Source organism: Leopardus geoffroyi, chromosome E3, assembly GCF_018350155.1.
Source record: "Leopardus geoffroyi isolate Oge1 chromosome E3, O.geoffroyi_Oge1_pat1.0, whole genome shotgun sequence".
Lineage (NCBI taxonomy): Eukaryota > Metazoa > Chordata > Mammalia > Carnivora > Felidae > Leopardus > Leopardus geoffroyi.
The window spans coordinates 12,880,732-12,905,436 of record NC_059340.1 but is presented as its reverse complement, the minus strand read 5'-3'; the positions used below and the strand labels follow the sequence as shown (position 1 = coordinate 12,905,436).

The window sequence follows — 24,705 nt, the reverse complement described above, 5'->3', positions numbered from 1 at the left end:
AAAAAAAACACCACAACTGTGATCCAACCCCACCCACAGGAAGAGAGCCCAGACTTCTATCTATGCTACAATTCCTTCTACCTCCCATCCCCCACTGTGACACCACAGTTCTCTGGGGGGCAGAGAACACTGCCTGGTGAGAACAAACCACTACCACCTCCCCCCCCCCCCCCCCGCAACCAAGTCAGTGTAGTTTAGACTTCCACCCCAACCAGGCATCCCTCCCCTCACTGGGGTGGTGTCAGAGGGGGTTTAAAGGAGAGTCAGGATTTTCACCACTCACTCATCAATTTTTCAACATCCCCACCCCACAGGTTATCAACAGAGGCCACGTGGGGAGCAGCACCTTCCCCAGCTGAGGTGGTATCAGCAAGAGCCAAATGAGAAGGCTGAACTCCTACCCACACCCACTAGTAATAAGGTCGCACCTCACTTCCCCCACCTGAGCAGTGCCAGAGACCGTCTAATAAAACACAGGTTTAAATAAAAGTCCCATAATATCCAAAATGTCCATGATTCATAAGTCACTCATCATATCAAATGCCAAAAATTTCAGTTTAAATAAGAAAAGACTAGTAACAGGTGCTAACAGTGAGCTGGCGGATTTTAGAATTGCCTAACAAGGATTTACAAACAGCCATGGTGAATGTACTTCCACGAGCAATCATAAACACACTTAACAATAAATGAGAAAGAAGAAAGTCCCAAAAAAGAAGCAGAAGATATAAAGAGCCAAATGGAAATTTCAGAACTCAAAAATATAGTAAGTAAAATAAAATACCCAAGGATAAACTCAACAGAAGAATGGAGAGGACAGAGGAAAGAACCAATCAATGAGCAGGATAAAACAACAGAAATCTGAACAAAAGAGATTTAAAAACACACACACAAACCATAACAAAGTTTGTCAGTTACTCAAAAAGTTAAATAACCAATGGCCACATGACCCAGCAATTTCACCCCTACCTATAACCAAAAAGAAGCAGGGAGATAAACAAATGTTTATATGCTCATGTTCTTAGCAGCATTATTTACGGTAGCCAAAAGGTGGAAATAACCCAAGTGTTCATCAACAGATGAAAGGATAAACAAAAGCTGGTATATACATGCAATGGACTATTATTCAGACTTAAAAAGGAATCAATGTATGATGCATGCTATAATAGGGATAAACACTGGAAAAAACGTCATGCTAAGGGAATTATATGGGAATGTATGATTCTACTCCTATAAAATATCTACAAAAGGCAAATCACAGGAACAGAAAGTGAATTAATACAGGATACTGGGGGCTGAAGAGCTGGGGAAAGGGGAATTATTACTTAATAGGTACAGAGTTGCTGCTTGGGGTGATGAAAATGTTTGGAAAATAAATAGTAGTGATGGCTGCAAAACACTCACTATATTTAAATATATTTAATGCTATTGAATTGTACATTTAAAATGACTAAAATGGTAAAATTTTGATACCAAGTATATCTTCCCAAATAATAAAAAAAACTAAAAGTATATATAATAAAATAAAACCAAAAGGATTAGAAATTTTAAAAAACAGAGTTTCAGGGAAATGTAGGACTGTTAGAAAAAAAAAAAAGGATCTAACATTCTAATCTTCTGAGCCACAGAAAGAACAGAGAAAGACAGTGGAGCTAAAAATAGTTCCAAAGAAATAATGGCTAAAAATGTCCCAAATTTGGCAAGAGACATAAACCTACAGATTCAAGAATATGAGAGATCCCCAAACAGGAAAAACAAAACAAAACAAAACAAAAAAATTTACACTAAGACACATCATCGTCCAACTCCTGAAAGCTAAAAGACAAAGATCCTGAAAATATCCAGAAAGAAATAATGCACTACACAGAGTAGGAAAAAAACAATTTGAATGAAAGTAGATTACTTTTCATCTGAAACTGTAAAGGTCAGAAGGAAAAGTGCCAAAACATTTTTCAATGACTCAAATAAAAGAACTATCAACCCAAAATTCTATATCCAGCAAAACTGCCTTCGGGAAATCAAGACGTTCTCAGATGAAGGAAAACTAACAAAAATTTTCATATGTAAGTATGCCCTTCAAGAATTGCAAAAGTAAATTTTCCAAATAGAAAGAAAATTTTGAAACATTAGGAAGAAAAAACAACAGAAAGAACAAAAATATGGGTAAATAGAATAAATTGTCCTTCTATTCTTTTTTTTTTAATGTTTGTTTATTTTTGAGAGGGAAAGAGAGAGACACACAGCTTAAGTTGGGGGAGTGGCAGAAAGAGAGGGAGACACAGAATCTGAAGCAGGTTCCAGGCCCCAAGCTGTCAGCACAGAGCCCGACATGGGGCTCAAACTCACAAACTGTGACATCATGATCTGAGCTGAAGTCAGAGGTTCAACCAACTGAGCCACCCAGCTGCCCCAATTTTCCTTCTATTCTTAAATTTTCTAAAATTATGTTTGAATACTACTCAAGCACAACTTATAACACTGTCAAACATAGTGCTCAATATATACAAAAAATATTTAAAATAATTATCTTTTACATGAGAGATGATAAAAGTCTATACTTCACATAAATTGGTAAAATATCACGACAATAGATAGTGAGAAGTTACGTGCATAAAATATGACACTAGGATACCTACTAAAAAAATCTATCAAGGGGTACCTGGGTGGCTCAGTTGGTTAAGCATTCAACTTCAGCTCAGGTCATGATCTCGTGGTTCGTGGGTTTAAGCCCTGCATTGGGCTCTGTGCTGACAGCTTGGAGCCTGGAACCTGCTTCAGATTCTGTGTCTCCCTCTCTCTCTGCCCACCCTCCCCACTCATGCTCGATTGTGCTCACTCTCTCATTCTCTCTCTCCAAAACAAAGAAACGTTAAAATTTTTTTTTAATCTATTAAAGAGATACACTCAAAAACACTATAAGAAATCAAACTGAAATTCTGAAAAATGATCAAGTATCTTACAGTAAGTTAGGAAAAAGAAATAAAAATCAGAGACAACAAACAAAAAATAAAACAGGCAGGCCTAATATATGAATAATTATATTAAATGTAAATCATCTAAATACACCAATCCAAAGACTGGTAGAAGGAAAAAAAAATCACCCAACTACCTAATGATATCCCTAATAAGTTCATTTTAATGTAATGATAAAGACAGATAGAAAATAAAATCATGGCAAAGATATACCATGAAGACAGTAACCAGAAGAAAGCAAGAATTAATATCAAATAAAGTAGATTTCAGAACATAGAAAATTAATAGGAACAAAGAAGGATATTCCATGACACATAGGTCATTCCACCCTAAGAAAAGAATCCTAAGTGTGTATGTGCCAAACAAAAGTGTTGTTAAAATGCGAAGCAAAACTGACAGAACTGAAAAGAGAAAAAGACACACAATTATAGTTGTATACTAAAACATCCCTTTCTCAACAACTGATAGAGCAACTAGATAGAAAATCCCCCAAGGAAGTAAAAGAATTCAACACCACCATCAACTAACAGCAGGATCTAACTGACATTTATAGAATACTTCACTAGATGAAGCAGAATACACATTTTTTTCAAATGACCACAGGAAAAAATATCCTGGGCTTTACTACAAAAATGTAATTTTTTGTAATTGAAAGAACTGAAATCATACAGAGTGTGTTTTCTGATCCCAATAGAAGCAAAGTAGAAATAAACTACAGAAAGATAAGAGAAAAACCTTTAGTTTAGGAAACTAAAGAACACACTTGTAAATAATCCATAGTCAAAGAGGAAGGCTCAAAGAACATTAAACGATGCCCTAAACTGAATGAAATACAACATCAAATTTACGGAAGCTCAAGTGGTGTTCAGGGAAAACTTGTAACAACAAATGCCTACGTTAGAAAAGAAGGCAAGCACATACTTCCCATTCCATTTTATGAAGCTGTAGCATTACCCTGATACCAAATCCAGATAGAGATGTACAAAAAATAACATCACAGACCACTATCCTTCATGAATACAGACACAAATGTTCTTAATAAAATATTAGCACATAAAATCTACCAACATGTAGGAAGAATTCTGTATCATGAAATTAGGGTTTACTCCAGGGATGCAAGACTGGTTCAATATCTGAAAATCAATCAATGTAATCCATCATACCAATAGACTAAAAAATTCAACCAAACAAAAAAAGAAATACGTTAACATATCAACTGATACAAAAAAAGCATTTGACAAAATTCAAAACACACTTATGAAAATAGAAGACAAAAATTCCCTCAACTTGACAGAGAACATCTACAAGAAGGATGCTGATAACCTGTCTCCTACACACTGTTGGTGGGAATGAACAATGGTACAATCACTCTGAAACAGTCAGGCATCTTTTTTTTTTTTTATAGTAAACATACACTTACCATATGACCTGGCAATTGCAATTCTGGGCACTTATCACACAGAGAAATGAAAACTGTTGTCCACACAAAAATCTGTAAATAACTATTCTTAGCAGCTTTATCTGTAACAGCCCCAAACTGGAAACAATCAAAATGCCCCTCATACGTGAATGGTTGAACCAACTGTGGTATATCCATATCATGAACTACTACTAAGCAATAAAAAAAGTATTAACTATGGTTGGCACAGGCAACAACTTGAATGGATTTCAAGGTCATTATGCTGCACAAAAGGGGAAATAATCTCAAAAGGTCACATATTGCATGATTCCATTTAGGTAATATTTTTGAAATAACAAAATTATAGAGATGGAAAACACATTTATCCTTCACAGGAGATAAGGGGGTGGGCAGGATGAAGGTACTTATAAAGGGGTACCACGAGGGAGAATTTTATGATGATAGAACAGTTCTATATCCTTTCTTTTTTTTTTTTTTTGATGTTTATTTATTTTTGAAAGAGACAAAGCATGAGCAGGAGAGAGGCAGAGAAAAAGGAAGACAGAAAAACCCAAGCAGGCTCCGTGCTGTCAGCACAGAGCCCAATGTGGGACTCGAACCCATGAACTGGAAGATCATGACCTGAATGGAAATCAAGGGTCAGATGCTTAACTGACTGAGCCACCCTGGTGAAATAGTTCTGTATCTTTACTGCAGTAGTGATTACACAAATCTACACACGCACAGAAGGACATAAAAACAATTCATACTCATTGTACTGGGCAAAGGGTACCCTGGATCTCTCTGGACTATCTTTACAACTTCCTGTGAACCTGTAATTGAAGATTTTTAAGTAACAAAAAATAATGCAACAGATTCAAGTAGCCTACACAACTTGTCAAAAGTCACAAATAGTTCTTGAACCCTGGTGACCTAGACCCCATGTTTTTACCTGATAGCAAAGGCATGGATTCTGATGCCTCCCCTCTCACAAATATTTGACAGATAAAGCCAATGATGTCGAAAAGAGGAGAAAAAGGTCCACTTCAAATGTAAGCATAAAAGTCAAATAAAATAGGCTAACTCAATTTTGCAGACAATTGAACGTCAGTCATGCTGGATATATGGTTTATCTAATGCTCCTTCCCTAGACAGTCTTAAGATAAAAGGCGGGAGGTGGGGGAAATGGGACTTGTATTTCACAGAATCCTTTGAAGTGGAAGAAAAATGTAATCCAATAAATATTGCTTTGGAGATGCACATGAAGTGGCAACCGATAATGACAGGGTTTACCTGGGGGCACTGTAATTCACATGGCTCTGGTTACAGGTGTTTCCCCTAGGTACCTGTGACTGTTACTGCACTTGAGAGGGCATGGGCGTCAGGCGAGCCTCTGCACACCCCCTCCTTGCCCTTGTTTAGTCACAAGCCCTTAAAAGAGAACAAACATTTAATTCCCTTGTAAAACAGATGAATGCTTTATAATTTACTAGCAGCTGCTGGCAGCAACGCACTCTGCTCTCATATTCCTATTAAGCAAGCTGTGGCTGATTTATTAAAAGCTCGGATACATCAAAACAAATGACTGAGACATCATTATAGTACTATTTACAACCCCTTAATGGGGTTACGGGTAGGGGCAACGCAGTGCAGACTGCAATCGGCTTCCCTTCTGTTAGAAGGAGCTGCTTCCCTTGGATGGGAGCTGCCATTCTCAGGTAAAAAGAACCAAGCATGGATGGTGAGGAAGGGTGCAGAAGCCCATCCCTGTGAGGGAACTTGTGGCATACAGCACGCCACGGGACCAATGACGACACTCTGACAAGTCCCTACAGGCTTAGAAGAAAAGATACTGTGCCTCAGTTTCTCTCCACATGGAATCAGAAGTTTCCATCTCCCTTCCCCACTACTACTGCCCAAAATGAATCTAGTAGGAGGAGAAAGGTCCTCGGAGGAAACCGAGGGAAGGAACTGGGAAGAGGACTATGTGGTACTTGGGTAGGAACAGGGCAGGAGCAGGGCTGTTTTTAGACACTAGAGATGAGGTGCTGAGTCAGGTCTTGGCAAGCTTGGAGCCCTCCAGCTTCCCCTTCTCTGTCCTCATCCTTCGTCTGTGGCTCCCTCCTTGCTCTCACACCGACGTGTCTTTTGCTCAGTTTTCTACCCTTGCCCCCTTCACAAAGTATGACCCCAGCAAAGGCGGACTGTGGTCTTTTATTCTCCTGTATCAAAGTAAGTTCATAGGTCCCCACTCCTAGGAGCACCAGCCTTTTGAACAACAAATCAATCTGAGGGAAGGGAAAAGTAGGTCACTGACGTGGGGCAGATTGAGGAAGGCCACAGAGACCCCCAGAGATGTACGGGTACCAGGGCTCAAAGATGAGTCCTGCTTTAGAGGCTTTGGTGAGGCAGAACAGATGCTACGCTCTGAACTCACCACGTTTACAACGAAGTGCAGTCTTCACCGTGACCCGCGATCAATGAAGGAACCTGCTTTTACCACACAGCACTGTGAACTCCTCAAAGGCAGGACACCAGGACTCGTTCCTCTCCGGACCCCCAACACTCAGTCTGACACCTCAGGGACTCAGTCGTGAATTAAAGAATGAGTGAATGAACAAACACATGAACAAATGAAGCCTTGTTCTAAGGGTCTGGTATTTTATAACTTTTTCATCTCTACATAGTATGTTCTAATAAGCCAATGTGAATAATAAGACAGAAAACAATATTTCAAAGCAACTATACAAGTACTAGATGGGAGAAGGGGAGAAAGGGGGACAGTGAGAGAAACACAAAACCATCCGAAGTTTCACTGCAAGATTAAGAACGTAAGCTCTGCAGCCCAACTGCCTAGATTTTAGTCTTGCCTCAACCACTCTCTAAGCATACCGTGTTGCACAAATTACTTAGCCCCAATATTGTTTCCTCACCTGTAAAATGGGAATTAATAAAGCCTAGATCAGAAGCCGCTATGGAGATCAAATGAAATAATGCCTACAAAGTGCTTACCATAGTACCTGGCATACACTGAGAGCTCAAAAGATGTTAATATTTATTATCAATATCACAGATTCTGGGCCCACTGCCAGGTACAAAACCAAGGAAAAAAATAACAAGAGAAGTCCAGCACCCCAGCCTCTGCAAAGTCACCTTCCAAATACTGTTCTTAGAAATTTCAGCTGACTGTAAACCCAATAAAAGCCGCAGAGTAATGAGATTGCCAAAAAGGCTAATGAGATCTTGGCTTGCATGAAGAGAGTTGTGCGGTCCAGAATAATCATGGAGTGATCAACCATCTCTTTTCTCTGCACTCTCAGACCTCACCTGACTGACAGTGGCAAGCTTTGCGAGTAACTGTATGCCTACAAACAGAACATACGGACATTTTTGGCAAAAGCCACTGACAAAAAAAATAATCCCCAACAACCTTGAAAGAGATGACAAAACGAGAGTGAGAAGGGGTGGAAGTGATCATTTGGTCTAAACCCTCGGACTGTCAAGAGGCAAGAGGGACCCAGACGAGTGAGGGTCCTCGTCACGGTACTCTTACAAACAGGAATTGTATGCCATTTATTTTTTTCCTCAAGTGCCTGCCGAGAACCAAACTGTCCACAGTGTCAGAATAGAACCACACCAGGCTTCATGAACCCCAGTAGGTGTAGCAACTACATCACCAGCTGCCTCTGATGGGATTGGTGGAAAATGGAGAAGAAGAGCTACAGAAGAGGAATCTGGGAGCACTGGGCGACCTCAGCTCACTTCCAGTTCCATCCAGGATTGGCACTGGTCCTCCCATTGTGGTGCTAGTTCACCAGCACGACTTTAGAGAGCTGGACCCTCCCTTCTTTTGCAGACACTCCTCCCTGCTGTCACTTCTCTAGGAATAAGCCAAAATGATCAATTTTCCTTTTCCAGATGGCTTCTGATTCATGCCATCGCGGTCACTTACAAACTAAGAATGCACTAAACACCCAGGGAAATCAGGCTTGTGTGCACTTTCATTTCACACTCAAAAGCTCACACAAGAGTATCAGTGTGGCAGACAACACCCATTCCCCCTCTTCTTTGCTAATGAGAGAGCCCTGAGCTTGAGAAGGAGGCAATGTGCCCAGCCTTAAGATGTCAAACATGAGTGCTCTAAGCAAATCACAGTCATGTTGATGTTCTCTTTACCAGTAACTGGAGATGGGGAGGATTTGCTAGTAATGGGACCCAAGTCTGGTCAGTGAGATGTAAGGACAAATCCTTTTGGGGAACTCTTCCTCCCTGATAACAGAGGAACATGTACCAAGAAGATTCTTTTGCTACTGTGTCCTTCCTGCTTGTTTCGAATGCTGTAAAGGCATTATTCTTGGAATTATGGCAGTCGTCCTATAACCATGAGGTCACAGGCCTAAAGGTGAAATCTAACCTACCATTAATGGCAAACGGAAATGAAAAGATGAACACAGCTTGCATTTTTGAGTCTCTGAATCAATCCTGGGGCCTCCTGTTCCTGACTCTTTGTTAGTTAGGATTTCCATTACTTATAACTGAAAGCATCCTGTTTGTGCCCATTTCCACAGTCCTATTATATCTGTTTCACAGGATGGGCAAAATGAGTTTCTAGAGACTTAGGTAACTTTATAGGACTGAGTGAGGCCATGCACACAGGTCATGATGTTATATAATATGTAACACAATTCTGGGTCAAATGGGAGAGGAGTGGGGGAAGTAAGATTCCCAAATTCCAGGGTTAAGATCTACCCGCAAGACTAAAGCGATTCAAACATTCCAGCATGCTCTAACAAACAACAGATCTGGAGGGCTGAAGTCCCAGGGGTACAGCTTGTGTTCTTGAGAAACCCTGAGTGTTTCACTTAGTCAAATATTATGCTTCTGCTTTTTAAATATTTCCATTTAAATGTAGATTTTGACCTTCTCTCCAATGAAATATTAATAGGAGTATAAAATATATATTACTCATCATCTGAGAGAGGGTCTCTTTCCAGTGTCTGTCATGTTTCCTCTCTGCTGTCTTGACTTCTGAAAACCATGACAGTTTTATCTGCATAACCCATCTCTGCCACATGCTTCCCTGAATGACTGAAAGCTGTAAGACCACATCCTCCTTAGACACATTTTGGGTTTGTTTGTGTGTGTCTGTCTAATTTCTTTCATTCACTTTTCAGTAATAAGATTGGTTTCCTTTATAGCAATAGTCACATAAGGGCTGGGTGGGCAAAATGAAAACTGTCTCCAGCAGTACAATGCAAAGGAAGGGCTAATTTAATCTGAAATATCTCCTCTCTTAAATAACAAACTACATTAAGATTAACTGGGATTTCTAGTTCTTTCCAATAACTGCAGCCCATTAAGTAGAATGGAGGTTTTGGGGGGGCAGGTGCAGAATCACAAGTTATTCTACTCAGTTAGCTTTATCCTTTTCATTATTCAATCAACCAAATGATGACCAGCAGAACAAGTATAGCAAAAGGGATTGGCCGATACGTGAATTTTTCCTGATTTATTTATCTCTTTGTGTTCAATAATTAATCACTCTAAAATGAAACAAAGACACAATTTAATAAAACACTTCCAAAGCTAAACTGTTTCCAGCACTGATTGATGACATAAAAAAGAAAATTGTATTCAAGAGTTGAAAGACCCAGATTGAGATCTTATGATCTTCTTGGTTGTGAAAATTGTATGTAAATTACTTGAAATCTCTGAATCTCAGTTTCCTCATCTCAAAAATGGACACACACACATACTTACTTTGCAGTTCCGCTGCACAAACTGACCATCATTTGAACTAATAACCCCTCACAAGGTTCCTTCACTGAGAAATGAAACATCTTGGAAACTGGCCTCTAAGGGAATCTAAAATATAAACTTCCACCTGTTACTCTGCAACTAGGTCAGCTGGCAAACACTACAGGCTGCTTTGCCCTGGGTATCATCATCCCCACTCATTCTTTGATTCACCTACTCAACATTTTCACTTATTCAATAAATATTTACTGCACACCCATGAGGCAGCACATCCAGTAATTACTGTTGAATGACACACACGTTTCCTGCCCTCGTGGGATTTTTGATCTTCCCCAACTTTGACCTCTTGTATACAGTTGTTCTTAAGAACTCTGCTCTAGGAACAAGCCCCTATGCAAATTCCCTATGCAAAAAGCCCTCCCCAAATCCTCACTACTCACCATTACTGAAGGATGTCCCTCCATTTGACTTATGACTGAAGAAATCTAATTTATGTGGTTCACTCTTTAATATTTTCATCTAACACTCCTTCATTCATTGATCCTATTAGGGATTTACTATTAACCAGTAGGGATTTACTGCCATTTATCAATTTTTGGCGATGCTACCACTGCACTTTTAACACAAAACATCTGAAACAAGTCCACAGTTGTGTAAGCTCAAACATTTAACCTTTGGGACACTGACTATAGGTACAGTCCCGGTTAAAATACATCCAACACACCCAAGCAGGTAAAATAAGGGATAGTCACTAGTACTGACAATGGTTTAGGAGTCGGAAAGTTTGAACAAACTGAACTACTTTTGAAACTCTTCCTTTGAAATTTCCAACAGCACCGTGGGCCACAAAGAGGGGCAAAAAACATCCCACCACTTCCTTGTCATATACCTCTGTGATCCAAAATGAATAATCCATTTTAATCACCCACTTCATAATATCAGTATAAGCAATAGAAAACGTTGGATGTTTCTAAAAATGAACTCATTTTAAGACTCTGAAGCAAATTCTTAAGGAGGATCTTTTAAACAATAGGCTCAATACATGCATAGTGTTCTAAGATGTCTTTTCTGAAGACAACCAAATTAACTGAGACATGTTCATCTGGCTACACGTTGGTTACAAAAGCGAACTCTCTCAGGCCAGCATTTCATTCACTTCTTTGTAAGTCTTTCTTTTAAATCCACTGAATTTTTCTCCAGATCAGAGCATAATACTGAGATATCAACAGATTTCTAGATAAGGTATTCTTAAACACCACCTAGGTTTCTAGATAAGAAATTTTACATAAGGCACTCTCAAACAGGAATGCAGAGATGAGCTAGAAATCTCAGGAACTGCATGCAAAATTTTCTGGGAATCCGCCCCTTTCCTGAGTCAAGTTATCCTCAAACATGAACCACCGTTCTTTCTGCTGAATCAGGAACTGAGATAGTCATTCTTAGAGTCACCACCATCATCACAAATACTAATATTTATTCAGCATTTAGTTGGTATAAGGCACTTATATGCTGTGTACTACAGCGACACGTTTCATATGCTTAATTTTGTCACTTAGTAACCTCAACAACACTTTGTGGTATTATTATTACATCCAACTTATAGACATGGACCCTGAGAAACATTAAATAAGAGACTTAACCCAAGGCTATGCCTTGACACATTCAATATCTGAATCCAAGCTGCCCTTTTTTGTTGTTTGACAAAATTTTCAAACATATTTCAAATATGAACTGAAAACTCATATGACTACTATTTAGTTTCTACTTGTTAACATTTTGCCAAATTCGCTTACACTGTATACTCAACTTCTTTTTCTTTTTTTTTTTTAATTTTTTTTTAATGTTTTATTTATTTTTGAGACAGAGAGAGAGACAGAGCATGAACGGGAGAGGGGCAGAGAGAGAGGGAGACACAGAATCAGAAGCGGGCTCCAGGCTCTGAGTCATCAGCCCAGAGCCTAACGTGGGGCTCAAACTCACGGACCACGAGATCGTGACCTGAGCTGAAGTCGGACGCTTAACCGACTGAGCCACCCAGGCGCCCCACTCAACTTTTATTTCTTATGAAACTATGTGAAAGTGATTTGCAGATATCTTGACAATTCCATGCTGAAAATTTAGTAAGCATCTCCCAAGAATAAAGGCGTTCGAGTAACACAACCCAAATACCATTTTCACACCTAAGACATTAATAAGAAGTTCCTAACGTAATCTGATACCCAGGCCATAATTCAGATCTTCACAACTGACCCCAACTCTCTTTCATAGAAGTTACAACTTTCAATCCAAATCCAATCAGGATTTATGCCCTGCATGTGGCTGCTTCATCAGTGTCTTACACAGCCCACTGGCAATTTTGTTTTTCATGACAATGATTTTCTAAAGAGATCAGACAGACCAATTATCTTGAGAATGTCCCACATTTTGGATTTATCTAATTATTTCCCCCTAGTGTACATTAATTTATCTCTCTATCCCTTGTACTTTCGGTAAACCTGATTAGAATCAGGTTAAACATTTTTGGCAAAACTACTCCTTGGGGACGCCGTGTCTCCATGTAACACGACATCAAGATTAGGTGTGTGCTGACCAGGCCATCCTACCACTCATGGTGCTGAGTTTGACAACTTAGTTAAGGTGGTGACCACTGCTGTAAAGACACACTTTCCCTTTGCAAGTGATGTGTGGAGTATTCATCAACACTGCAAGATCACTGTGTTCCTCACACCCCTTTAGCTCATGGTTTTGCCTTCCAATGACCACCCTTGCCTGAATCATTTCGCTACAGGGTGCAAATTCTGATATTCTATGTTTCCTTCTGTATTTTATTTGCTAGTATCATTTTGTAAACCAGTGCTTTCCCTTATCAACCATAGAAGAACTACAGTTTCTCATGAAAGGGGAGGGTGAATATTTCATTCTTTTCCCTTAATTTACAATTTTTAGAATAAGGAGTTGGCATAAATGTCATTTTCAATGGTGGAAAGAGTTTCTCTCCCTCTCTCCCTCCCCTGCCCTTCCCCTTTTCTGTCCCTCATCCCTGGACTCGTGGGTTTTACACTGAATGTTTTTTACATTCAGTGTTTTACATCCAAATGCAAACATTCTTCTTAATGCCCAAATTGTCTGAACTCTGACCAATGGAAGCCCCTTCAAGCTGTGTTCTTCACCACCACACTCATTTACACTGAGAAGAACTCACAAAACTATTCTTATTTGCTTAATCTTATCGTCCCATGGGCTTCACGATGCTTCTCCTAGTGGAACACTTAAGAAGTGTATGTTTTTATGAAGCACTTCCTCTACAGGTATCAGACATTTTACATTAGCATTGAACAAACGAAACAGCTTTTAATAAACTCGACGCTTGATGAGAATCTTAATTTTGTTTCAGAACTTAATCTGAACAAAAGCAATAGACACTAATAACACAGGCCATTTAACTCTGGGAAATGCCTTTGGAATTTAAGGAGATTCCTTTATGTTTCCTCAACAATCCTCCTTTAAAATGGGCACATAATCAATGATATTATAGGGATCAAGTAAAAACTAGCAACAATCAGGAATGTTTGAGTTGGCAGAAGAAAAGAGTTAGGAGAGTAGGGGTTTTCAAAAACACATACTACTGGGCCCCACCCACAGAGTTTCTGGTTCAGCAGAGAATGTGCACTTCCAACAAATTCCTAAATGGTGCTGCAGCCGCTGGTGCACTCTGGGGTCACACTCAGGACCACGGGCCTAGATTCCTACTGTTATCCCCGCTTTATCCTCACCACACTCCTGGGCCTTGTATACTTCACTCTCCTGCTACATTTCCTCCATCTCCAAAACAAGACCACTAGCGGGCCAATAAGGAATAGACCTCAGAGACCCTGAAGTGACTCTTCTGGCTTGGGGCCCACTCCACTGTTCCTGAATATGCCCATACTTCATTTCTCTCCCAACTATCTTTACAATGGAAGAAAATGTTTAATCTGGGGAAGGAAAGGTCTAAAAATCAAATCTTTAGTTTTTTTCAAAGGGATATGAGCTTCAGACTGATTTTGTTTTGCTTTGTTTTGTTTGGCCAAACTAGAATCCCAACTAAGTCAGCGTTATTCCATTTCTTAGAGATAGATAAAACTAAGGCCCTGGTACAGAAGATGTTCAGGGATCAAGTCATAGTCAACCTTTTTGACCTCTAATCTACATCTACAGTCTGGAAGCCTAAAGAGCGATTCAAAAAAATTCAACCTTTACTGAGCTGCTGTTAAACAGTGTTCCACATTGCAGACACAGAGATAAGAGTGGGTCACAGTCTAGTGAGTGAAACAGAGCCAAATCAGGTAATTACAACAGAAGTAATGTGCAGAATGATGACCCTGGGGCACCATACAATGTCCAAGCAAAGAGACAGGCAGTGAAAGTCAGCAATGGAGCAGATTTTCAGCAGGCAAGGGTGTTGATGCCTCCTTTAGATTCTCAGGAAGGCTCTTTTCCAGTACACACCCGATTCTGATCACCGCCCCCCCCCCCCCAACAACCCTGAAAACTTACTCTAACAACTACAAAAGCTTTGGGGTTTGCTCCAAGTGGGTACAGAAGCAGAGAGAATGGGACAGACCTGACCAGAGATATCTGTTCCGTGCTAGGATTTTAATTGTGGCCCATATGAAGCTCATGACCCTAACTAAAACCAGAGGTTTCTGGGGTTTGCTTGTTTGTTTGTTTGGTTGGTTGTTTGGTTGGTTGGTTGGTTGGTTGGTTGGTTGGTTGGTTTTTTGAGAGAGACCACATACAAGCAGGGGAGGGACAGAGAGGGAGAGACAGAATCCCAAGCAGACTCCAGGCTCAGCGTGGAGCCCAATGCAGAACTTGATCCCAGGACTGCGAGACCATGACCTGAGTCAAAATCAAAGAGTCACTTGACCGACTGAGCCACCTAGTCACTCCTAAAGCCAGAGTTTGAAACTTATGCCCCTTGTGGTTTTCTCTGAAGCCACAGGAAGGGCTGAATAAAAGGCTACTCCTCCTCCTAGCTTGGGTGCAAATTCCAGTTCCATCACCTGCCAGCCATGTGACTTGGGCAAATGACTGACCTTCTCTATGCCTCAGTTTCCTCATCCATAAGATGGAGATGGTAATATTGCTTATCTCATAAAGTCACTGTAAGGATCAAATAAAGTACACACAAAGCATCTTGGAAAGTGACTGGCTTCAAAACTATTAGTGTTATGGCTGCTGCTATCACCATCACCCTTTTAGACTTTTTTTTCATCTGTAAAATAAATATATGATCTCTAAGAATCATTCCAAATTCAGAACTCCAAGTTCCTAAACTTCAGGTAAACACCAAATACTGGCCACCCAGTTTTGTAAAACATACAAAATACAAAAGCTTGAATCGGAATATAGGAGCATATATATATATATATATCCTCTCCAGTTGTCAAATACCAGCTCCCAATATTTTCCCATGTCCACAAGATTCATCAAACAAGGCAACCCATGCCACCAAGAGAGTAGAGGAAAACAGAAAATCTATTCCAGGGCCCTGGCTGTAGGCAGAGACCATCTGAGTCCCCTGCTCAATAAAGATTCTCAGCATAAATAGCATAAGAGAAGCTACATCCCAGGGAGGCTGGTTTGCAAGTTTCCATTTTATGCCAGATTTAACCAGTCAAAGTTAAATGGAAAACATGTGTAGTATTAATAAAAGGCTCAGTGTCACTTTATTTCTTATGTTAAAGCACAATCGATGATGCCAGAGAGAGCTAAGAGCTTTTAAAATACACCATGTGGTCCCTTAACAAACATGATGCCTCTTGATGAACACTTCTCTGCTGGTGTCCCCGGCAAATAAGCAAGAACACATAGCAAATTGCTACATGCGACAGCAAGCCCCCATTTCCCTCTCTGACACAAATGGCTCAGCAGTGACTCATGGCAGGACCAGGAGGCAGGGAGAGGAGGGGCAGGCAATTGCAGACTCCTCTCAGTGGGGCACTTAGGGGGATAATGGAGCAGGAAGCAGCTGGAATCATCTTGGGCCTCCAGAGCAGCATAAAGAGAACAAAAGGTAACCAGGAGAGAGACATCTAGATTCAAAGGCTGGCCCTACCAAGTTTTAGGGGGATAACCTTGGGCAAATTAACCTCTCTGAACATCTGCAAAATACAGGAAAGCATTATTCTCTTCCAAGGGTTGTTGTAAGGAACAAATGACCAGTGACATGGACAGCTATCATTACTGACAGCTTCTCCATTACCAGAACCACCACACTATGTGCATCAGTCTCATGGAATCCTCATAACAACTCTGTGGACCTGGATCATTAATATCCCCATTTTCAGATGGAGAAACTGAGCTCTCCAGTCCTCTTAGCCATCAACCCAGGCCAGATGCTGACCCTGCATGGTCTCTCCTTCATCGAGCCTTTCTTAACAATCCCAAGCACAGTCAGAGTCTCTTACAGGTACATCTCACAGGGTCCCCTATTAGAACAGTTACCACACTCACAAGAGCAGTGACACCTAACATTTTCTATATACCAGTCATCGGTTTTTCTCACCTATTTTCCCCACTCCAGTGAGCTCAAAGCAGAGAGTGTGGGTATCATACTAAAATTGTTCCCCCTCTTCATGCCAGGCACACCAACATGTTCAATATTTCTTTTGAGCAATGAAGTGAATGCCACAATAGTTACTGTTGAAATTTTCCATTTTTTTTTTCTATGACTCCAAGTATTTGGACTGATTAAAACAGAGTTCATTTGTGCAAAAAGTGAATGCAGGTTTCCTGAGTACCTATGGCAAAGCTCTTTGTCATGCACAGCCCCTAAGGAGCTTAGTCTGGTAATTTACTCCTCAGTAGGTATAAACTAGAGTGATTTAACCACACAAGAATCCATTTTATCCAAACAGATTAAATTGTGGGCTTTCAAATGGGGATGCAAAACAGAGGGGTAAAAATCACAAAAGGATTTACCACAGATTACCTTTACAATGAATGTCCCTAAATCCAATTTAAATAATTCAATTTACATAAGTTGTTTAGAATGCAGTAACTTTACTACATAAATATAAAACTATTCTATATTTTGTTCATGTCCAGGTACTATTTTCTATAAATTTAGCCACACCTGATTGTTTCAGAGATGTGGACAGTCGTCTCCCGAAACACGCAGGCAGAGGGTGATTCCTATTCAACAGAGATGTCACACTGGCACCCACCATAGAACAGTAACTTGGTGCATGCCTTCTCAGCCCACCTGGCTAGGAATCTGTTTATATTACACACAAGAAAATGATAGTTTTGTCTGAAATGTGCAAGTCAAAGAAGAAGAGTAAGGGACAGACGTATAAAAATGTACGTCCTTTGAACCCAGGTCATCCCTTTGACATTTCTTACCGACACAATTATTTAAGGCTTTCTGATGGCCAACTGAAGAAACAGACAAATGGTAGCTTATGCTGAGTCCTTTCATCAGGCAGGTCAATAAATCTTGGCCAAGAGGTAATTCGTTCTAGGACGAAGAGGCTGCTGCTCAAATCGCCCCCACTCTGATGCTGCCGGATCTCTTCACCTTCTTCCCAACAATCAGACTGCCACCTGCACACCTGAGCTGATTAGCACCTTCACCTCTGGCATGTTATATACAGCATTCAACACTTTAAGTCCCCTACATGATTCTAGGAAACGTCTTTGTCCAACCAATAACTTCCCCCAAACACCAGTAACCCGCACTGAAACTATTGAATGACAAGTGCTATTCACCCCTAATCAGTCTCGAGACTTTCTCAAACTCACCAAAATCTTTCTTCCTCCACAGCAATCTCTAGAAATCTTACCCTTGTCACATGCCTGGGTTAACAGGCAATAAAGGGAAAGGCTGCAATAGCGATGATGGTTTTGCGGGGGGGGGGGGGGGGGGGGGGGGGGGGATCCTCTGGGCACAAATCTTCAACCCTGAATCAAAAGAGCTATCTCAAAAGACAGGATTTAGTTCCATAACATTTTCTCCTCACCAAAAATCCCTCTAAGCTTCCACTAACAGGGATGGGGATTCATCTTTGCCTCACAGCCAATACACTCTAGAGTAGTGGGTTCAGAAAAATCAGATCAGAGTTCTGAGATCCATTTATGGTATTTGCTAGGAATGTAGAAAAGGAAAATTGTCACAGACATGCCATGGATTTTGTCATCTTCATATCAGCATCTCCTACATCCTGGGCTTTAGATGGGTTAACCTACCATGGAAATCATTTTATAATAAATGTAAATCAAACACCATTAACCCTTAAACTCCTACAGTGGGGGTAGGTCAATTATTTCTCAATAAAAAGATCACCACATTGCTTGTCTGTATTAACAAATTACCTCCATAGATAGATACTTAACAATGCTTTAACATTATTCTATGTGTACATGCAGAAATAAATATGTGTACGGATAAGCTTGTCCCCACACACACATATGAATATAACTTTGTTCCCATTTCTCTGTTTAGAATTTAAAGAATCTTTCTACTGAAGTTCACACTGTGCCTTTAAACCAAATTTTTCCTGGTATATACCAATCTATATTATTTGCTTTGTTTCTATGAAAAACTACACTTGCACAAGTAAAGGTACTAGACTGACAAGGTCACGTCTCTTAAAAACAAATAAAATCAGTATTGTAGATCTCTTTTAGAAAAGATTTATTTTCATTCTCTTTTCCTTGTTTCTGACCACTCTGGATGAGTTCTACGCCACACGTGCACTCTGTGGCTTACTCTCCAGCCAACTGGTTCTAGAAATTAGTGAGACTGAAAATGAGCATAAAAGAAACCATCCGAGGATCCAAAGTTCACTTTGGATAAACACCCCAATGTTTGGTTAATTCCCAAATTATACAAGATTCCTGGCTCTCCAACAGTGAGAAATGAGAAAACACAGATGAGAAGAAAAACGAAAAGGCAGGAGAGACATGCATGGAGTAGAGAAGAAAACACAGGAAAGATATGAATGGAAAAAGTAAGTAAGGGAGAGAAAAGAAAATGTAGGAATATAATATAAAAGATGAGAACAGGAAAAAAGATACAAGAAACACAAGAGTTATTAAATTGGTCTTGCTTTATTTGGTTACGGTGGTTGGTTGCTTCGAGCCCAAGCTCAGAAGGAAATTTCATGGGATTCTCTGGATCTGCCACTTCCTTCTGCTCCTTTTGGGAGCCCGGCAGCGGTAATGTTAAGTGCCTCGCCTTATCACAGAGCTTTGTGTAAAGTAGTTCTTGTTTGAAGTCTGCATCAAGGCTGGGTTTGAGTTTCGGGCCTTGCATGCTAGCTGCTACACATAAGGCTGGGATTATGCTGGCGGGAACAGAGGAACACACAGAGAATCTAACACGCCACAGCAAGTAGAGTTTATCAGATTAAAGTCATAAAGCAGAAATTCCTCTTGTGTATTATTTCACAGAGCCAGGATCAAGTGATTCAACAATACTCATTCTGTTGGAAATGAGGGAGGGAGACTGGGTCTTTCCTAAACCTCCCTCCAGCATGAAAGGTTGGCTAAAAAAGCATTGGAAACATCCCTGACTATTCTTTTATTCAGGTAATGAAGGATAACTAGGGAGCCCCACCTAAAACAGAAGCGCAAACTGGGGTATAGAAAGGTAATTCAACCTCACTTTAAAACCATTTCAATCCTATGAATTAAAGGCCTTGCACTGTATACACGTGGGTGAAAGTCTATTGCACTGTTTTCCTAAGTCCAATGAAAGTGAACTACAACATGATAAGGCCAGCCAGCCTGAAAAGAAGGGTGAATTAGGGCTATAACAGGGCATTTGCTATAACACTGGTATTTGTTTAACAATGAGAATAAGGCAAAGCAGCTGGTAAAACCAAGTATAAAGAACTTAACAGAGCTCTCTTGTTCCCCTACCCAAGGGCCTAGAGCAGTGATTCTCAACCTACCTGCCGTTTAGCGTCCCTTAAGAAACTTGAAATTATACATTTATTCCCAGAGGTTCAGATTCAATCCGTCTGGGATGGGACCCATACATGACTTTTTTTTTTTAAATTTCCGGATGATTCTGTTTTATGAATGTGGATATAATTTTTTGTGGAATAAATTTTTTAGTGTAATTACTGTGGAGTATAACACACTTACCATTCCCATATTCAAAACCACCATTCTAGTGATGCTTACTGTCACCTACACTTTTCAGTAGATGACCAGAGGAAGAAAATGCTGTTATTAAAAACAGAAGAATCAAAACAAAGGTTTAAAATGCAACAGAAGTTAAATCCAGTTCCAGATCTCACAACCTCAACCAACACACTTCTTCTGGAAAAGAAAGGAAGATACAGATTTCAGCACCTAGAGGCTCTTCTAAAAATTTCAGCACAATGGCTACCTTAGGGACGACTACTACCACTGACTCAAACAATCTTTTGAAATTGTCACACAAAATACTACTGCTGCTTAGGGCTGCTGAACCAACATAGCAAATGAGTTAAAACCCTGAAAATTAACTCAGTCACAAAGCATCACTTAAATCTATCACCATTTAAATCATGTCAAGGGCCAAAGCCAAGTATCTTTCAATTACGGAGTAAAGGGATATAAGGATTTTTACTTTCAAATTCTATACCTCACTCTCTCACCACCTTAAGAGAGAAGATTTAGGGTACAATGGAAGCCTCCTGAGATTTTTCATCATCAATATGGATGATTCTATTTTCTCCCTGCCACTTAGTGCAGGTTCTCTTTAAAAGGTGAGCCACCTGGGATCCATCTGATGCCCAACACAAAGGCACAACACTGTCACAGGACTCAAACAAAGAAAAAAAGGAAAAAAAAGGAAACCTACATTCCTGACAGGACAGTAGGCTCCTGGTTTAAGGGAAGGGAAGCCATGGCTTTGAGCAAGGCTAAGACTGATGCACAAAAGACAAGAGGAACGTGGGTCTCTCCAGACTCTCTGATCCTCTGGAAAGACCAAATGATCTACAACAGAGAAGGGAGGTGTTTCTTGACCATGACTGGCAGCTACAAGACACCAATCAAGAAGCTGTTCAAACTGGCTGATCCTTGTTATTGTTCAGATTCTGGAATCTTCAGGATGAAGTAATCCTGGGGTTCAGCATCTCATTTCCAGTGATGATGTTCCAACGCCTCCACCAGAGCACAAAACTCAGAGAATAAAAACCTTGTTCCCTAACTGCAATCACACTACTCAAGGATATTGTTTTTACCTTCCTTTAGAAGGGAAAAAGCTTTCAAAAGAAGCAAATTGCAAAAGAATGAAAAAGACTCCAACCTTCCCTCCCCCCTTCCTTGGTTGGGGAAAGTGAAATGAGAATCATAGTATATAAATAAAGTATTTACTGGCCCCCAGAATTTCCCGGATTGAATGCTGATTACAGTACTGTGATGTCTAGGAAAGTCTTCCTTTCCTGTCCTTTCACTATTAATAAAGGTTTTCTGACTCTCAACTTCTAAAGGGATTACACTTAGTTCGGAGATAGGAAAAGGCGATGAAAATCATCAGCATTCCTCAAATCAATACTTTTCAGTCAACCTGAAAACTCTCCTCAGGACCAGCAATGAAAAATGACTTTCCCCTAACTTAAGTGCTCTGTTAATGCATAATTCTAAGTTCCTAGTGCTTTCTTTTCTTGTGCCCTATACCCAAATACATGTATATATGTATATATATGTGTGTGTATGTATATATGTATACATACGTATATATGTGTGTATATATATATATATATATGTATATATATATGTGTGTGTGTGTGTGTGTATATATATATATATACACATATATATATATATACACATATATATATATATATATATATTCAAGTACCTGGCTGGCATTTGTATAATGAATGGATGAATGAGTAATCAAACAAGTATGATCCATTACAAGGTATCTGGGACACTCCTTTAAGCTAATCAGAAATGTTTCCTCAGTAACAGTGAAACCAAAGGTGGTTAGCTACTTGCAATGAGGATGTAATACAGACTACTGACTTGTTACAATAACCAAAATAAATAAAACCAAATAGCAAAAATTATTAGAAAGATACACTTGGAATTTTAGATGGAATACCGTTAGCATCAAATTTGGAGCAAGACAAAGGGGAAATATACTGGGTTAATTTATTTGTCACTTTCCAACAATAAGAAACATGAGTTTATCAGGAATTTTTGCCTCATACTAACTTTCAAGAGTTGTTTATCATGTCAATTGTTATAGAAACTTTGCTCAGAAAGTCCCAGACAATCTTTTACATGGCTGCTTTTCAGCCTAATGGCCTGTCCCCTTGCTATGGAGAAAAGTGCCAGAAAAAGTGATCCAGGAGCAAAGTACAAGAAAACACTAAACAGTGCACGATGTTGTGATATTGACAATATTTATGCTAATCATGAGCATAACACACATGCAAAAGTATTTTCAACATTTTCTGATTTTATCTCAAACCATCTGATGGATGAGTAAGACAGTATATCAGAATACACTGGACTGTAGGAAAACAAAAAACTCAACTAAAATAGCTTAAATAAGAATTGGTGGGGCACCTGGGTGGTGCAGTTGGTTGAGCGTCCGACTCTTTTGATTTCAGCTCAGGTCATGATCCCAGGGTTGTAGGATCGAGCCCTGTGTCAAGCTCTGTGCTGAGCATGGAGCCTGCTTTAGACTCAGTCTCTCTCTCTCTCTCTCTCTCTCTCTCTCTCTGACCCTCTCCCCTGTTCGAATGCTCCCTCTGAAGTTTAAAAAAAAAAAAAAAAAAGAACTGGTTTTCCTCACACATAACAAGAAGTCCTCAGATAGAATGAGTGAGTCTACGTTGGTCACTCAGCAGCTGAACAAGATGATCAAAGATCCTATCTTTCTTTCAGCTGTTCTGTCCCCTACATGTTGGTTTGCCCTCTGAGGCCACTTCATGGTTCAGAGAGAGCTGCTGCCACCTGCAAAGCACCACATACAAACAACCGCCAGAGATGAGAGACGTTTCTTCTCTCTTCAGATGCAAGGGCACTTTTTCCAGAAGCATCCACACAAGATTTCCTAATGTTCAGTTGGCCAGACCTGAACTTCTAACCAGAAGGAGGAGTGGAATTATCATGATTGGCTTAGATTAATCACGATGTACTCCCTGGAACTCAAGTCCACACGGAATGTGAACACCTAAATGAAACTGGGGCTCTGCCAGCAAGGATGAAGGGTAAGCTGACAGATTTAGGTTGATATCTCCTATAGAGACAAGATATGAATCCTATTTCCCAGACATCTGATCAAGTCCTCACAGAATGTTGATTATTCACAACCTGTTCTGTGTGACCGGATTTGAGGCATGGAGGTTTCTACAAGAGAATTACTATAGAATGCCCTTGTCTACAAAAGAAACAAGACCAAAAACAAAAACAAAAAACAGAAGAGGAAGAAGAGCCTGCCATCGCCTTCCTCAGTGAGAATAAACATATACAATGGCCACAAGGCTACAGACAGCTGAGAGTGAGCAATCTCAGAGACATTCCACCAAAGATTCCAGGGGTAGCTCAAGCAAGATAAATAAAGGACAGAACAACCCTTGTCTCCTCCCCTGAGACTCTGAAAGCCCACTGATATCAACCAAAAAGAAATGCTTTGTTTCTTTTCACCAAGGTGAGGAGTCAATGCCTGCATCCCTTAAAATGGCAGGAGTGCTTTCCTTTCACCCGTTCAGTCCTCCTGTTTTAAGGAGACTTCTTGTCATGTTCTAACATGCACTTCATGCTTCAGATTTCTAGTGGAGCATCTACTGCAACCATTTTCAGAATACACAGATTTTTTTCCTCCTTTCCCCCCCTCTTTAATGGTTACGATCTACCTCCGTAGAAGTTCTCTGGGATGGAGATAAATGTGCTGTGCTAATGCACAAGGGAAGCGGCTCCTGAGTACAAAATCCACTTTTCTGCATCTGAGATCTTCAACCCTGACTACTGTCATCACATTCGGGTAAAATTAACCTCTCTGGCATACAGGAACCAAGAAGCGAAGAGAGGCTCCGCTTGAGAGGGTAAAGAGGGAGCACGAATGAGGGGAAGAGGGAAAACCGGATGGAATGACAGAGCACCGCCCAGGCAGCTCCATGTGCGGTGGCTCGTTCCAAATTCCCAGCAGCCACAAGCACCTCTCCATGAGATATTTCTGGGGAGCAAGGAAAGCATTTCCCACCCTGGGCGTATCAAGCGACTAGGGGAAAGCCTGTCTCCTGAAAGTCAAAAAATCAATAAAGCTCAGTAGCCAAACTAGCATGAAAAAGACATAACCAAAACTGAGTGTAGACTCTCCCTTAACCTATGTGCAGTTTTATTTTTATGCTAGATTTCCTTAAGATGGAAGTAAAGTAAACAGCCCCTGACACACAGTAGGCACTCACCCCATCACTTGTTGGGTGAATGAAAACAACCCGCAGACCACCCAGAAAAATTTCATCTTCTCAATGTGTTAAGCTTTCAACACTGTCATTCTAAGCAAACAATACAGGCTGAGAAAAATACTCTGCCTACAAATAAAATACTACACTTGAATAGCCACACTTACAATAGACTAA

At 40.2% G+C, this 24,705-nt stretch overlaps 1 protein-coding gene across 6 annotated transcripts in view; it reads right to left on the bottom strand.

Moving 5' to 3' along the window:
• The window catches only part of AUTS2 (activator of transcription and developmental regulator AUTS2), a 1,121,759-nt gene that overhangs the window by 884,642 nt on the left and 212,412 nt on the right, over positions 1-24,705 (bottom strand). The window lies entirely within an intron of this gene.